Source organism: Chiloscyllium plagiosum, chromosome 21, assembly GCF_004010195.1.
Source record: "Chiloscyllium plagiosum isolate BGI_BamShark_2017 chromosome 21, ASM401019v2, whole genome shotgun sequence".
NCBI lineage: Eukaryota > Metazoa > Chordata > Chondrichthyes > Orectolobiformes > Hemiscylliidae > Chiloscyllium > Chiloscyllium plagiosum.
The window spans coordinates 6,532,508-6,550,534 of record NC_057730.1 but is presented as its reverse complement, the minus strand read 5'-3'; the positions used below and the strand labels follow the sequence as shown (position 1 = coordinate 6,550,534).

General features: G+C 41.6%; 1 protein-coding gene across 5 annotated transcripts in view; it reads left to right on the top strand.

Moving 5' to 3' along the window:
- rhbdf1a (rhomboid 5 homolog 1a (Drosophila)) overlaps positions 1–18,027 on the top strand; it is a 359,396-nt gene that overhangs the window by 141,425 nt on the left and 199,944 nt on the right. Inside the window, exon 1 of one of the 5 annotated variants that reach the window (XM_043711148.1) lies at positions 3,382–3,523. The exons of 3 other annotated variants lie outside the window; for them this stretch is intronic. The gene's annotated coding sequence lies outside the window, so the exon portion shown is untranslated. Of the gene's footprint in view, positions 1–3,381; positions 3,524–4,654; positions 4,841–18,027 lie in introns of those variants that run through there. One more of the 5 variants, XM_043711151.1, reaches the window with a different exon arrangement.

The following is an 18,027-nucleotide window of genomic DNA, read 5'->3' as shown; positions in this document are numbered from 1 at the left end:
GATATTATTATTACTCACTGCCTGAATGAATGATTGGGGCTTGAATTTGGGTCCCCTGCCGAGAGGTAGGGACTCTACCACTACACTGTTAGAGCACTAAATACTAAATGCTTTGCTCCTGGGTGGTCTCGACCTTTCTGTTGATAGCCAAGTGGGCTGACCAATTACACCGCAGGGGCTGGCCAGGTAGAATTTAAGCCTACTTTTTTTTTTCTAGTTAGTCTGCTCAGAAATGTTATTACACATCTCTGGAGCAGATTGGGCTTGCAGGGGTAGGGATCATTACCTGTATGCCACAGGAGGGTCCACAGGTAGGATTTAACCTATTTGTCCACTGAACGAAATGTTATTACACGCCTCTGGAGTAGGTAGGATTTAAGCAACTGTCCTCCACCTGTGTACACTTAACTTTAACTGAAACAATTAACAAGGTGGGCAACAAATTGACAGGTTGATTTCATTCTATTAGAGTTTGGGGCAGTACTTTTGGGGAAGGCTGACTAAACGAGGGAATATCAACAAAAGGTGGCATTCTTAAAGAGTTGAAATCTTGGCATCCACGTCTCTGTCAGTGACTGGACAGGTAGATAAAGTGCTTATGAATACATCCGGGGTACATCCCTTTATCAGCTGAGACACAACTTAAAAACAGGGAGGTTATGCTAACCTTAAACCCTGACCTGGTCGCTTGGGATTAATTTGATTACCACTGCTGAACTTTGTACAGTTCTGGGTTGCATTATGGGAAGGCTGTGATTGCACTAGAGTGAGTACAGAGGAGATGGTATAGGATGTTGCAAGGAATGGCGAGCTGTGACAAATGGAGAGATTGGGTCAGCTGGGAATGCCCAGCAGGACTAGCCTCCGTGGAGAGAGAATCTAACATTGTATTCTCCCCAGCGAAAAGGCTGGCAATGTTCTGTTTCTGCCTCCACAGATTTTGCCAGACCTGCTGAGTATTTCCTGCATGTTGTGTTTTTATTCCAGACTTCTCGTACCACCAGGTTTTAAAAAAAAATAGGCTGGGGCTGTTTGGAACAGCTGAGACTGAGTGAAGATTTGATTGGTGTGTATAAACTTTGAGGGGACTAAGGTGAAGTGGATTGGAATGACCCACTCCATTTAACATGGAGGTCAGCAGTTGGAATATCTTGGGTTAAAGTAACTGGCAGGAAGATTAAAAACCTTTTTCGGAGGGTGATGCAAGTCTGGAATTGACTGCCTCATAAAAGTGGCATTTTATAAAAATTGCCCTTGGCTGAGTACTTGGAGTGCTACAATCTACAGGCTGACCAATGGAGAGCTGGAAAGTGGAGTAAAGCATAACTCTTCTTCCCTGATAGGACATTCAGTCCATCATGTCCATGTGTTGTAAATCTGTCTCTCTCTTTCTGTCAACGCAGTGTTAAATAGTTTGGATCTATAATCCCTGGTATAAATTCTAATCACTCACAGGATAAACAATAAGAGTTTTGATCTGCTGTCTTTTTCCTTTCGTTCGTCTGTTTTTCTCCTTTTCTGCACTGCTGGCCTCTTGCTGATTTAGCTTCTGCTTGCTTCATGTCAGATAGCAGTGCCTCCTGTTGAGCGCAGTGAGTGTTGGTAGACAGTTTGGCAAAGGAGAGGCATTGCAGTCAGTTTAGTCATTTTTCTACCTGTGGCAATCCACATGTACACAGTTTCCAGGCAGTGATATCCTGGTGAGAGTGATCCCATTTCTGGACTCAGCCAATATGGTCCAGATGAAAGCAGACATCTTGGCCATAATTTGCAATCAAATTTTGGATTTTATGATTTGAATGGCCCAGCCACTCGCTTACAAATTCCACTAACCTCTTCTTTTTTCCGAGTTGCATATTTCGCAATGTGTCACGTATTGATTATATAGATGCTTATCATGGAATGATCATGCAAAAATATGCTGTTAAATGAATAGTACAGGTTAAGATCCTGGTTCATGAGTTTTCTTTTTGAAAGCTTGTATATTGTTTTCACTCTTATCTAGTCAGTGTAGTCATTTTTTATCTTACATCTTGGGCAGGTCACATTTTTTATTTGTTCATGAGGTAAAAGTATTGCTGGCTCAACCAAAATGTGTTTCCCTTGCTCCTGCTGTGGGTGTGGAGTTGCAAGCTATGTTCTTGTTAGCCCCTACGTTAGGTTTTTGTAGGGGCTGCTCCTCAGGTTTTGGTTGCACTTCAGTCCCATGCTCCTGACCTCCAGGCACCGCATGCAGGGAGGGGCAGGCAGGTCAGAGGGCCTACTCGTGGGTCTGCTCCCAGGCCTGGCCATTGTAGCCACTGTCAAGATTAGAGTGGTGCTAGTAAAGCACTGCAGGTCAGGCAGCATCCGAGGAGCAGGAAAATCCGGATGCTGCCTGACCTGTGCTTTTCCAGCACCATTCCAATCTTGACTCTTAATCTCCAGCAACTGCAGTACCCACTTCTACATAGTGGGCCATGAAGGGGCTCGTTCTTGAATGTTTGCCTCTCTTTGCAGAGTTAAGTCTGCGCTCAGGTGTCCCTGTAGCAGGTGTTCTGGATCAGACCAGACCCACTCAAAATACTTTAAGAAGGTAGCCCAGACCCTAACCACTTCTTACTTTAAAGGCAAAGGTGAAAGTGCTGTGTTGCAGATGCAATGCGACCTGTCAAACTACTCAACAATAAGTCAGACACAATTTATTTAAGCACCGTAGTTAAAAATGCAAGCAAAGAAAGAGGAATTTAGAATAGCTTAACTGTATTAGAAACTTAACCAAGTAATAGATACAGTAGCTATTACTAATTAACTGTTCCAATATAGTAACATCCCATAAGCACACCCCTTGGCAGAAAAGGAAAATTCAGACACTGATTCTCAAATGCAGTTCTCCAATCCAGGAGGAAAAAACATCAAGAGAAAATTCAGAGAGTAGCAACCAGAAGGCATTCACTGTAGCTTCCAACTCCATTGAGACTCCAACAGCTTCTGATGTGACTGAAAAATCTAAAACACAGAAATCCTAATCTGTGAGAGCTGGACACACCCATTCTGGCTGTTTTTACAAAAAAAAACCAAGACCTCACAAACTGTTTACTCAAGTGACCTGAACTGACCAGCTCAGCACCTCTTCTTCAAACTCTTTCTTAAAAGAAACCAGGGCAAAATAACCTCTTAAAGTTACAGCATTGTCACAGGGGAGCACACAGTATACACTAGCATGGTTGAGGCCTTTAGAGACCAATGGGCACTGTGGGGGTTGGAATGCATCATCAACCCGGATATTCTTATAATTTCATAAATTTTCCACTTCCTTATACAAGTTTCTATTCGCCATTCATTTGTACTTTTTTCCATTGCCTCATCAGGGACTGGTTAAAAAGAGTCAGAGGGAGAATTGCTTTTGGCTGAGAAGAGTGGAGGGTGCTTTGCTCTGTCTCTAGTCCCATGCTGTCCCTGTCCTGGGGTGTTTGATGGGGATGGTGTGGAGGAAGCTTTGCTTTCAGTTTGGAAAAGTGAAGTTGCAAGGAGACCAGACCAGGTAAGGGTGGTAACTTTCCTTCCCTAAAGGGCATTAGGAAACCAGATGGGTTTTTGTGATGATCGGCAGTGGTTACAATGGAACACCACCTCTAGTAGGACCATCAGTGCTGCATCCATAACCCTATACAGTCTCTCCCTCGGTTGCTGAGCCATCCTGTAACATGCTCCTGTGTGATAAGTCAAAGCATTCCATTCATTTGTGTGTGCATACCTCATTTGCAACCCTACAGAACTTGCTTCTCATCAGCATCCCAGTGTTAAATTAGAGTCCATTTTTGGATTAGCTTCTCTAGGATTGAGATATTCCAAGCTATTTAACTCTGTGATCTGCCTGTGTTGCTTGCAAGACAAAACTTTTCACTGTGCTTCGGTACACGTGACAGTAAATTCAATTCAATTCAGTTTGATATTATGGTAATCACCAGTAAATCTAAAATTGTGTGCAAAATCCAGACTTTGCAACAGGCCAATATTAATAGCATTGCAGCCATTTGGTGCCACATTAATTCCCGTGTTCTGGAAGTGATCTGGTCTCTTTGTGGCTTCCCTTTGAAACTGATCTCCTTTCAAAGTTTTCCTGCTTTACTGAGACTCAATACTGTACTAGATTGTACAATGTATTTCCTGTTCTTAAGGTGGCAAGCTAATCATTCAGAGAAGTGTTGTTGAGCAATGATTAACATAGATACAATCTGATAGCTCTGGGAAGCTGGGAGGCTATCCCATCTGCCAGTGACTAGAGGCAAGAATGTGCAGTTAGGAGATTGGTAGAAACTTATGAGGATTTTTTGCATCAAGTTCTGTTCTTTTCATCTGATGTTTGCCTGCTGGTTTTTGAATGATGTCCTGCTGGAAGCTAATGCAGAACTAGGGCTTTGCATTGGAAACATTACTGTGAATTGCGAAGAGTCGCCAAAATGAAACTGAACAATACCTGATGGCCAGCTTGCTGCAGGTCTTGCTGTATGTTTGAGAATTTTGTAATTCTCTGGCACTGAGTCATAGCTATAAAACCGAGACAGTGACTGGGTTAAATGTGATTTGTGTTTAACCAACGTCAATTAACCTTCAGGTGAAACTTCCTTAAGCAAGTTATCTGTGCCCAACAGTACTTTTGACGGTCAAGTTTACTTGATAGACCAGATTCCTGGCTAGAAGTGGTGTAACAATAGAGTCAAGTCATCACATCATCAGTTTGGAATGGGGCCTGAGCAGTAATTTGAAGAGAAATATGATTTGAACAGGAGCACCATTCAGCCAGGCTGCAGAACGCAAACTGGATTATTTAATGGGGTTACGCAGTCACTCTGATAAAGTAAGTAAAATGTGATCTATGATGTTTACAGAATCCACACAAAACTAACTGCAAATGCTGTCTGCCTGCATCAGTTTGGAATGAAAGCAATCACATTTGGAGTCAATGGAGTTTTTAGCCATCCAGAAACTTTGTTTTCTGTAAATCTGAGTCTGAAGGGTCAATAGCAGTGTATGTATTTAAAAGATAGCTTTAGCAGGTGGCTGTACAATGTGCTTATTCTGTTCAGATACAGTTTCATTATGGGGATCAAATGCAGGATTGCCACTAGTTACAGGGTTACTCCAAGTACTGGCATTGTCATTTTATTTCTGTTGGTTGCAAATTGTGCCTTCTGATTAGCTGCATCACCGATTGTGAACTTAGACCTTTTAGATATTCAATCACAAGTAGACATAATGTTTATCTTAATATTGTGTGTTGCTTCGGCTGTATAGCAAAAATAATTTCCTTTTACTCAGCAATATTTGGAAAGCTTTAATAGCATTATCATAGCACTAGCTGTGAAGTATGTACTTAAGCAGAAGGACAAGAAGTTAAGTTCTTTCTCTTCTCCCAAGGGGAAAAGACTGCTGAACTGCAAGCCACTGATGAATAGAAGCTCACACTGATGGTCAATTGAGGTTCAGCCTGGCGGAAACTCAATATCTAACATCAACATCCAAAAGCAAATATTATTGAAAAATATGGAGCGTCATCTTCGATTAAGTGGCTTTGGGTCTAGAATAAACACATGATCTCAAAGTACAGACTGAAGCAGGGTATTGAATCCAAGTGGGCCAAAAGATTGCCCGTTTCGGTTTGCGATGCCCGTTTTACATTATTTACTAATATGACAGATGTCGGATATTTATAATCTGAGGTTAGAAACTGGCGCCAGAAATAGGGCAACAGGAAAGCAAAACACCACAGCTGCTGCAAATCTGAAACAAGAACAGAAGCTGTTGGAAATGCTCAACAGGTCAAGGAGCCACTGTGGAGATGTGACCAAATTTCACGTCCCACATGCTCTTTCTTTGAGCTTTCAATAGATATACAAAAACATCTCCCTCACGTTTTGGCAGTCTCAGGATATAGGCTGATGCTCCTTGCCTGAATGCCAGTAGCAAAATGAATAGTGAGTCAATAGGCTCTCGACTTTGGGTGCAACAAGCCAGTGAAGATTAGATACTAATCTCCACAACAAGAGCGTGGGAAGCATTTTTAAAATGCTTCGCTAATGTTGTGGCTCCAGCCGTAGACTGCAGATGCCACGGTGCAGGATTTTGCAGGCTGGGTTACACATTTCAGACCACTCGAACAAAGTTTATTTTCTTCCCCACGCATAAGGGGTGAAATATTGGATAGCTACACAAACTCAAATAGATTCTGCGCTGGAGCAGAGGTGCCAGAATCTTGGCACAAGCAAGTCCTCTTAAAATCAGGAGCGGGTTATTAAAGTTTTAAATATTTAAATATCTGTTGAATTTAGAGCACGATTACGATTGCAAATGAATTCCCTGATCCATCAGCTCAGCAGCATCAATGGGGTCTATTGATACATCATTGTCTTGGAACTAGCCTAGATATGTTTGTTTCTCTGATCTGTAAGCCACAATGTTATTCATCAGTCCACCAATTCCTCGATTCTCCTGGGATTCATGTGTCCCTGCATGCATGACCACAAGAGGAATTGTAGTTGTATCGGATTTGAAATGTGCTCTATCTTGGATGTTTAGCCTTGCTCCTTTCTTTATTACTGTTCTTAATACAGGGGGTGCTGCATATCCCTTGTGTTACTCAAATCATCTTCTGTGAGTAGTTGTATAACAGGGGGAGAGCGGTCACTTCTTGTGAAGTCATACAGCACAGAAACAGACCCTTCGGTCCAGCCAGTCTATGCTGAACATAATCCCAAACTAAACTAGTCCCACCTGCCTGCTCCTGGCCCATATCCCTCCAAACATTTCCTATTCATGTCTTTATCCAAATGTCTTTTAAACTTTGGAACTGTGGGAAAACATCCATCACTTTCTCAGGAAATTCATTCCACATGCGAACCAACTTCTGTGTTTTTCAAAAAAAAACAGTTGCCCCACACGACTTTTTAAAAATCTCTCTTATCTTTAAAAATGCCACCACTCTTGAAGTCCCTCATCCTCGGGAAAAGAAACCGACCATTAACCCTGTCTATACCCCTCATGATTTTATAAACCGCAATAATGTCATCTTTCAAGCTCCTACATCCTGTGGAAAAAAGTCCCAGCACTCCTTTCTAATTCAAGCCTTCCATACCAGGCAACGTTCTGGTAAATCTTTTCTGAACTCACTCTAGCTTAATAATGTCTTTCCCATAACTGGGTGACCGGAATTGGACACAGTACTGCAGAAGAGGCCTCACCAATGTCCTGTACAATCTCAACATAACGTCTCAACTCCTGTGACCAAAGGACTGAGCAATGAAGGTGAGCGTGCTAAATGCCGCTTTAACCACCCTGTCTGTATGTGATGCAAACTTCAAAGAATTATGTACCTGAACCTCTAAGTCTTTCTGTTCTACAACACTACCCAAGGCCCTGCCCTTAATTGTGTAAGTCCTGCCCTTGCTTATTTTACCAAAGTGCAATTCCTCCCATTTGTCCAAATTATCCATCTGCTCCACAACCCATTGATCCGATTGATCATACTGCATCATCTTTAATTTTTGAGTAGCAACAAATTATTTTAAAGCACAAGGGACAATATGACACATGCTTAAAAAAAATTAACACTGCAAAAGAAAGTGCTTTGTTGCCATGTGTACACCAATCTACAGCTGTAAACACTGTTAGAAATGCTTATGTGAATAACCGTCAATTCTTTCCCACATTTTCCAAAAGCACTTTTTTAATAAGATTAGGCATTTTTGTTCTAATTACATTGAGTAAATGCAGTATTTTGCATGACTCATTGTCCAAAAACATTAACTCCTCCCTTATTCTCATCAATGAGGGTGTCTAGTGCATCAGTGCAAAAGAAAGGATTGAAGGTTTTGCAGCCATCTTCAGTCCAAGTGGATGACCCAGCTCACCCTCCTTCTGAGGCCCTTGGCATCAGAGATACCAATCTTCAGGCAATTTGATTCTTTCCTGGTGATATCGAGAAACGGTTGAAGGCATTGGACACTGCAAAGGTTGCAGGTCCTGGCAACACTGTGCCAAAAGTATTGAAGAATTGTGCTCCAGAGTAGCTGTGTGGTTAGCCACAAGCAGGCCATGCTCCATCCTGTCACTCACTACATGTGATCTCGAGGCAAAGTGTGTGCTACCTGAGAGCTGTAACAAAACTAAAGTCAATGGAAATCGGGAAGAACAATTCTCTGGTTGGAGCTGTACCTAATACAGAAGAAGGTAGCTATGGTTGGACGGAGTTACTCAGAATGGTGCCCAAGATACAACTGTCTTTTGGTGCTTACTCAATGATCTCTGCTCTGACATTAAAGTTAGCAGTGATTTAAGCTATGTTGAGTAATATTAGTAACTTCTTAGATCCATATAGGAAAGCAGCAAGACCTGAACAGCATCCAAGCTTAGGTTGATAAGTGGGGAGTAACATTCGTGCACATTGGCAATGATCACCTCCAACAAGAAAAAATCTAATAATTGAATCCCCCAGCACCACATCCTGGAGTTGTCATTCAGCAGAGAATGCACTGGATTAACCATATAAATTCAATGGCAACTGTAGCAAGTTAAAGCCTGGGGATTCTGCATTAAGCGACCTACCACCTGCCTTGTTTCACCCCGTCATCATCACCAAATAAAATCAATGAAACCAGTACCCACTCACCTGTGAGTACACAATGTAGAGGAGGTAGTGTTTCCGTGTACCTGCTGCACCGTCCTCGCAGATGGAAGTGGGTTTGAAAGGTAGTGTCTAAAGTGCCATGGTGAATTTCGCCTCTATCCCATAATCCCATTACACCTCCTTCATTTGGCTGTGTACTGGCTGCACAGCATTATCATCTCCATGTGAGTTAGTTAATATGGGACGAAGATGATGAATTCAAGTGTGAATGCTTGCTGTTTTGTAAACACGCTCAGGGTCTGTAAAGGTTACAAATGGAATTGAACATTGCACTTGATTATCAAATGATTATTATCACATAGTTATTTCATGTATTTTTAGCCTGAACACCATCATGTACTTGAACAAACATATGTGCAAGCATAACTGTTGATACTATCTGAGAATCATTCTAGTTGTCTCTTGGTAAAAGTAAGTTAAGGATTATTTCTCTGCATAACAGGAGTGATTAGATGTAAAGTTGTTTGGAGTGTGTGAAGGAAATGAAAGGTTCTGTATAAATGCATGTTATTACTTAGTTTGGTTATATCGATTTCATGTGGAAAATCTGATATTTTCTGAGTCTGAGTTGTGGATGTTTTGATTTGCTTCCTGTGATGATGCAGTGGGTGTGATGATACATCCAGGGATCGTTACATGACTCATTCCCATCCATAACAAACCTTTATTGTAACAGGAGAGTGAGTTGAGGAGTATTGGATTGCTTTCAAGAACAGTCCACTCAGTTTTTTTTTATTAATTCACAGGATGTGGGTATTACTGCCTAGGCTGGCATTCATTACTAATCCTGAATTGCCCTGCAGAAAGTGGTATTCAATTACCTTTTTGACCCACTACAGCTCCTGTGATGTAGAGACATCCACAGCCCTGTCAGGAAGGGAATTCCAGGATTTTGACCCCGGAAGTAACAGCGATTGTAGTTTCAAATCCGGATGGTGTGTGCTGCTTGGAGGGGAACTTGCAGTTGTTGATGTTTCCGTGTGTGTGTGTCGGCCTTGCGCTTCTAAATGGTAGCGGTTAACTGGTCTGAAAGAAGCATTGGTGAGTTGTTACAGTACATGCTTGTGCTGGAACGACTGTGTCCTGGTACTCTTGGTATTGGAGAGTGTGTGGATGGGTCAAACGGGTAACTTTGTCCTGGACGGTGTCAAGCTTCTCGAGTTGTTGGAGCTGCACCATCCAAGCAAGTAGAGAATACTCCATCCCACTCCTGCCTTGTGCCTTATAGATGGTGGATGGACTTTGGGGAGTCAGGCGGTGATTACCCACCACAGGATTCCCAACTCCTGACCTGCACCTATAGCCACAATATTTACAGAACCCATACAGTTTATATTTTGGTCAATGGTAACATCAAATTTGTTACTGGCAGCCATTATCCAGGCAAAACTAAATCTCTGAACCTGTCAAAATTCTGAAAAGTTAATCTAATGTCATTTTTTTTTCCCCAGATGAATACTACCAATAATGCATGCCGACAAGTAATGCTCATTAGTCTGCTCCTGCATTTACAAGCCTAACCTAACCTTTATAGATTCTTAATTGATTGGAATACCCCACATCTCAATCCATATTACGTTCAACAGGCATCTACATTCTTGCACAGTCCCCTGATCAAAATCAGGCAACAGAATGCTGGCTGATCTCTCCAACCTGTGAAGAACAGGAACCTGAAACAAATTCATTGCTTAGACTGATATTCCAGCTGACTTCACAAAGATTGATAAGTGCTTCTTGGTTTCTTTCTCTCATTACTGTGTTGGGACATATATTTATTGGGACAGAAGAGAGATTGACTCGCCCCTTCTGAGAGCTAAAACAAAATGGAAACACCCAAAAGGAGCATCTCTACCTGTAATCTGTTATAAAATGGAGGGGGTTAAATGAAAGGATTTCATTTCACTCACTTTACAGTCAGCAAGTAACAGTTTATTTACCTAATCCTAACAGTGGGCAATTTAACAGAAGTACAAACACACAAACGTATTCCCTAATAAAACAAAATCCTAATGGTATGCTGTTTCAACAAATTACAAGTCCAACTTGTATAACAAAACAATAGAATTTAGTCTCTTAAAATTATAGCAAGAATATCTCTTCCAGGAAGCTCCTCGCCCTCTCCACTGATCCTCCACCAGGGACAACTTTCTCCAACGAATTCTAGGGTCTGAAATGGCTCTCTCTGTCAAATTTAATTAGATGGTGCTTTCTCTGGGAGCTGAAAAGTTGTCATCTCTCCGATTATCCAAATGTCTTCCTCCTTTATACCCTTGCTGACCTATTAATTTATTTGCAATTGGATTGGTTTGAGGTTGTCAAAACCATTGGATTTAAATTTAACTGGGTTTCGGTGTCTGGGTTGAAAAGTGTGGTGCTGGAAAAGCACAGTAGGCCAAGCAGCATCCAAGGAGCATGAAAATCAATGCTTCGGGCATAAGCTGTACTGATGAAGGACTTATGCCCGAAACATCAACTCTCCTCCTTGGACGCTACCTGACCTACTGTGTTTTTCCAGTACCACATCTTTCGATTCTGATCTCCAGCATCTATAGTCCTCACTTTCTCCTTTTGGAGTCTAGGGCCTAGTTTAAATTAATTGGCTAATATTCAAGCTGATTGCCTTAACATCAAAACAGCCCTAGGTTGCCAACCACACAACCAATGGGCCAAGGTGTGGCCCAGTTTGTAAAAATGGTGGGACAGCACAGCAGATCAGGCAGCATCTGAGGAGCAGGAGAATCGATGTTTCGGGGGTAAGCCCTTTAGGAGTTCCTGATGAAGGGCTTATGCCTGAAACATAGTCTCCTGCTCCTCAGATGCTGCCTGACCTGCTGTGCTTTCCCAGCACCACACTTTTGGATTCTATATGTTTCAATTTCAGAACAGTCTGCGTATTTCGAGCTGCTTGCAGACATTTTTAGTTTACATCTCCAAGTTTTGATAAGCACGTCACCTCTCAAAGGAACCACTTACTCCTCCCCCCTCCCATCATTTTTACAAACAAATTCTAACTTCCTGTCTTCCAGTTCACAAGTATTCCGCACAACTTTGCAACATTATCTGTCAAATCATTTGCAGAATTGACCTTTTGGGATCTTTGAGCATGAATACCTATAGTTCTTCAATAAAACTGTTAACAATGAAATTTGCGAAAATAGTTACATACTTGGGAAACTTTGAAACTTGGATCTATAGTAGATTTGTTTTCCATTTATTATTCACCAGTGTTCCAGAGTAATTTTACGACTTGATCATCCTAAGAATTGTTAAGCAGTGACATCAACACAAACACAGCCACGTATTTTCAGTGCAGAAACAAAGATATACGAATGTGCAGTTTAAATTCTTTCGTGTTTTTGAGCTATGGGGTTTTAACCTTGCAGTAGGTAGTGTTCCCATGTATCTGCTGCTCTATCTTTCCAGATGGAAGTGGGTTAGAAAGGTGCTGTCTAAACGGCTTTGGTGAATTTCACCTGTAATCCCATTACATTTCTTTTACTTTGCTGAGTACTGACTATACAGCATTATCATCTCAGTGTAAGTTAATTAATACGGGTAGGGGGTGCATTAAAGTGTAAGTGCTCACTGTTTTGTAAACACGCTTGGTAGTCTGGGGTCTGTCCTGTGTTAATGACAAATACCTATCATATACATTTTTTGAGTTTTCTGGTATGCTGTGGATATTTTTTTGCAGTATGTACAGGTACTTTGACTGTGTGTGCGTGTGTGTGTGTGTGCGCGCGCGTGTGTGTGTGTGCGCGCGCGCGAGGGGGAGAGACCTTCTTTCTAGTTCCGGTCACAAATCATCTGTTTCCTCTCCTCTATTCTCAGAGCAGTTACTGGAAATATAGCTCATGTGTACATTCTCATATCTAGCTTTATTGTCTCCAAGTTATATAATTGCAGATGACATTTTTTTTCCCTCTACCATATGAGCTTCTCACAAAGGTGTAAATTAAAATGGGTTCTTTTTGGTCCCTTGGTTTAAGAATACTGATTTCGGTTCAGACTGGTATTTTTTGATGTCGTGAAACTTGGCTCAACCTATGGTCAGATCATTACTGTAGCCATTTATAAGTCAACATTTTATCCTTTCTGACCTTTTCAGTCCATGAAAGATCTAGCTAAACATCAGGTAATAGAAATCAAAAATTGATTATCTATAATCATTGAAACTATCCCTTGTGAGCTCATGGGTGAAGCCATTCCCAAATATTAAAGTAATTTGCTAGAAAGTTTATCCCTAAACTCTACTCCGTTAAAGTTTGTGAATGTGGGAGTAGCATTCTGAACACAACTTTTGAAATTCAGTCTATTCCCTGGAAATGGGTTATGATTTGAATTTAATCTTGTGTGCTCAGATTTACATATCAGCCCCTTTCCAAACTGAATTCCATACAGTTATAAAGTAATTGAGGGAAAATATCCTGGGTCAGTTAGTCATTTTTTTCGAAATAGCTATTTCAGTTTGATGTTATGGAGGACAAATAGTTGATATGCAGATGGTGTTTGGTCTTGAGAAGAATGAAGACGTGTTGATGAAATTTACCTCTAGTAAAATAAATTCCTATTCTTTGTTTTTAAAACTAGTACAATTTTTTGTTTTCAAAGATACTTTGAGAGATTTTACAGCTGTCTTTTACATTTTCAAAGTTAATATGGAGTCATTCCCTTATTCTATAATGCACTCTGAGGAATTGGGTATTGCATGGAGAAATCCTAAAGTATATAATTTCAAATTTACTACAGAAGAATGGTCAACTACCAAAAAAAAATTTGTTTATTCATTCACAGGATGAGGGCATCACTGGCTAGGCCAGCATTCATTGCCAATCGCTAATTGCGCAGAGGACAGTTAAGAGTCGACCACATTGCTGGGAGGAATCCAATTTTGTCTGAGCATTTATTTTCTGGGGGGTGAAATGACTGAACTGTGAAATATGGATGTTATTGCTGGACAATCCAATTAAGATAATCAAATAACCTCGTAATAGGGCTCATTTACACTTGCTGGAAATTACATAAGTTCATAAACTGGGATCTGTTCTCTGCATACAAAGTTGATATATTCAAACTTTGTGCCTCATTTGCATTACCAGGATGTTGTGGAGCCTATAGTTCCACATTTGTTTCTCTGTTTCTGCAACGCTTTTCCTATTTATGGTCAACTTGCTGAGCGATCAGCATATTTCTACTGAACTATGATTTGTTATCACTTGGAATGTTGCATTCTTGTGTTTTGCCCTGATGATGAGTGCAAGATGAAAAGCTTCAGAAACTGTCTCTTGTGTTTTTGGCAGTATGTAGCTTGCTTACATTTTGCTTCAATGTGGTGCTGGAAAAGCACAGGCGGTTGGGCAGCATCTGAGGAGCAGGAGAGTCGAAGTTTCGAGCATAAGCCCGTCAACAGAATTCCTGATAAAGAGCTTCTGCTCGAAACATCGACTCTCCTGCTCCTCTGATGCTGCCTGACCTGCTGTGCTTTTCCACCACCATAATTTTTGACTCTGATCTCCAGCATCTGCAGTCCTCACTTTCTCCTCTTTACATTTTGATTGGTAAAGTAGTAGTAACAGTGAATATTCGATCTTGAGGCTTAACAGGCACTATTTAGAGTCAAGTGACTGAGGGACTATTCTCTGACAATGCATGGCTATCATTGTGTTGTTATATTTGCCATTTCTTTCTAAAGAAAAGGTAAAATCAGAGTTAAAGTATTAAAAATTGTGATTTGAAATAACTTCAGAGCTGTCACACAAAGATAGTTAGAGTCATAGAGTTATATCAGTACACAGCTTGGAAACAGACCCTTCGATCCAACTCCATTTGGCTTTTTCAGGGTTCAGCTTGTGGGAGGATGGTGACTGATGGTTAAACTGAGCCATATATTTGTAATTTTTTTTTATTTTTGAAGATTCAGAATGTTATTTCCTCTGATGACAGAGCAAAAACCAAGCGAAATGCAGAGCTATGGGTTGGTTATCTGAAATGACATTACAAAAGCTGCTGAATAAATTTAGATGCACTGTTCCGAATATACAGGCACTGGCACTTGTGACAGCCTACACTTTAAATAATCTCAGTGGCAGATCCCCAATGGCTTAAATACCTTGCATGCCACCAGAGGAAGCTATTCTGTTACGTTACAATGACAAGCACGGGCATATTGGAACTATATTGGCATTCCTTCAGTCGCTGAGTCAAACTCCTGGAACTGCCTGTCTAACAGGCCTGTGGATGTAACTGCAGCAGATCAAGAACGCAGCTCATCACCACCTTCTGGAGGGCATTTAGTGATGAGCAACTAATTCTGGCCTTGCTATGGATGTATTCCAGGATGATCCCTGGAATGGTAGGTCTAACGTACGAGGAACGGCTGAGGATCCTGGGATTGTACTCATTGGAGTTTAGAAGGTTAAGGGGAGATCTAATAGAAACTTACAAGATAATACATGGCTTGGAAAGGGTGGACGCTAGGAAATTGTTTCCGTTAGGCGAGGAGACTAGGACCCATGGGCACAGCCTTAGAATTAGAGGGGGTCGATTCAGAACAGAAATGCGGAGACATTTCTTCAGCCAGAGAGTGGTGGGTCTGTGGAATTCACTGCAGTGGAGGCCGGGACGCCAAGTGTCTTCAAGGCAGAGATTGATAAATTCTTGATGTCACAAGGAATTGAGGGCTACGAGGAGAATGCGGGTAAGTGGAGTTGAAATGCCCATCAGCCATGATTAAATGGCAGAGTGGACCCGATGGGCCGAATGGCCTTCCTTCCACTCATATGTCTTATGGTCTGTCTTATACACTCTGCAAAAGAATAACAGTGCGCTGACAATTTAATGGTTGGAAGCGTAGCTAAGGCTGGAGTTTAAAAATGTATAGTTTTGCTGTAGTAGAAGTGGAAAGAAACTTACTGATTCCGTCATAAAGCAATAACGCCTGAGGGGTTCTAAGAACTGATAATGATTTTTGAATAATTTGTGAATTTTCATTAATATTAAATGATCTTTTGTAATATGCTAACAGCTGTGGTGGAGTGAAAGCACTTCTGCCTACTTTTAATCTTAATATGAATGTCTGATCAATGATCATAAGTTGGAGGGAGGGCTAAATTGTGGTGTGAGGTGGTGATACTCTCCAGTGACTCTTGAATGCTGGAGTCTACCTATTACAAAAATAAAGGTGGGATGTAGTTTATAGACTGAAGCAGAGTCCCTATAGTGTGAAAGCAGGCCTTTGAGTCCACACTGACCCTCCGAAGAGCATCCCATCCAGACCCAGCCCCCTACCCTATCCCTGTGACCCTGTATTTCTGATGGCTAACCCACCTAGCCTGCACATCCCTGGACACTACGGGCAATTGAGCATGGTCAATCTACCTCATCTTCACATCTTTGCACTGTGGGAGGAAACCAGAGCACCCAGAGGAATCCCATGCAGACACGAGGAGAATATGCAAACTCCACACAAACAGTTGCACAAGGGTGGAATTTAACCGGAGTCCCTGGTGCTGCAAGGCAGCCCATTGTGATTCTGCTCTGATTACAGGACCTATTTACAATTTTCAGGTACAAGTGGGTGAAACCTGCACTCGCTGTTACGTTTCCTTAACAATGGGTCCTCCTGGAGGGAGGCAACTCCAAATTGATCCATTCGACCTAGAGTAGGATATTTCAGAAGATGGTTAAGAATCAATCCTGTTATTGTGGATTTGGAGTCACAGGTAATCAAGACCATGTGAGGAAGGTAGATTTTCTTCTTAAAAGGATAGTTGTGAACAAGATGTATTTTTATGACCATTGACAATGGCTGAGTGATTGCGATTAGATGAATGTTTAATTCCAGATTTTTATTGAATTCAAATTTCACCATCTGTCATTGTCAGATTTCAACCCAAGCCCACAGAATATTAGACGGGGGCTGTGGATTATTAGTCCAAAAGCATTACCACTGCATCCTTGCCTCACCTTTTTGTATTTTAAGTTTCTAATCATTTTGCTGAATGAGTTGCGAGATTTTCGTGGATGCATAGAATGCCAGCTGTGCAGAAAGAGGCCTTCGGGTCAAATTTTCTCTCCCTTCAGGGGACTATGCTGCCCATTGGAAGTTCAGTTGAATCAGGAAGGTGTGGCCCGGACAGGAATATTATTTTGTGCATACTGTTGGTATACAAATGGCACTGTGTGCTACTTTGTAATGTTTAGTTGATCATTTATGTTGGTTACCTATTTTGAGATCAGAATCCAGCACGTTACTGATCTCGACATACACTGTCACCCATTGCTATTTCTGTGCAAAAATCCAAAATACGCAGAAGCCAATTCAGAGGTGGTTTGTAGGCTGCTGTTTAAGGTGTTTTGAGTGACTGCATTGCACCTTGTATATGGTACACACTGCTGTGACGGAGCATTCTTGGTTAGGGAGTAACCTTTAAAGGTGGCAGCTGAGGGAGTAATCAAGCAGGATTCTTTGCTGTAGGTGGTTTTGGATCTTTGTTGTTGGGGGCTACACTGATCCTGGCAAGGTGAGAGTATTGCCTCACTCTCTTGTGCAGTGTAGGTGGTAGGCAGACTTGGGGATTCAGGATATGAATTAATTACTACAGAATTCCTGGCCCTTGACTTGCACTTGTTGCTACGATATTTCTATGGCTGGTCCAATTCAGTTTCTGCTCAATGTTTAACATCCCCCACCCCCACCACTGGATGTTGGTAATGGGGGATTTGTACAAACATGGAAAACAGAAGCAAGAGTAGGCCACTTGGCCCTTCAATCCTGCTATACCATTCAATATGATCATGGCTAATCCTCCAACTCAGTAAGTAACCTGTTCCTGCTTTCTCCCCATATCCCTGGATCTCTTTAGCCTTAAGAATTATATCTAACACCTTGAAAAACATTCAATATTTTGGCCTCAACCGATTTCTATGGCAGAGGCTCACCACAATCTGGCTGAAGAAATTTCTCCTCCCCTCAGTTCTAAATGGCCTACCCTGTAGTCTTAGGCTCTGACCCCAGGACTGTCTGGACATCAGGAACGTTGTTCCTGCATTTGCCCTGTTTAGCAGTGGTAGTGCCTTTGACTGTTATGGGATGGTGGTTAGATTCTCATAGAGATGTACAGCATGGAAACAGATCCTTTGTTCCAACTCATCCATGCTGACCAGATATCCTAACCTAATCCAGTCCCATTTGTCAGCACTTGGCCAATATCCCTCTAAACCCTTCCTATCTAAATACCCATCCAGATGCCTTCTAAATGTTATAACTGTACCAGCCTCCACCACTTCCTCTGGCACCTCATTCCATACATGTACCACCCTCTGTGTGAAAAAGTTGCCCCTTAGGTCTCTTTTATACTTGT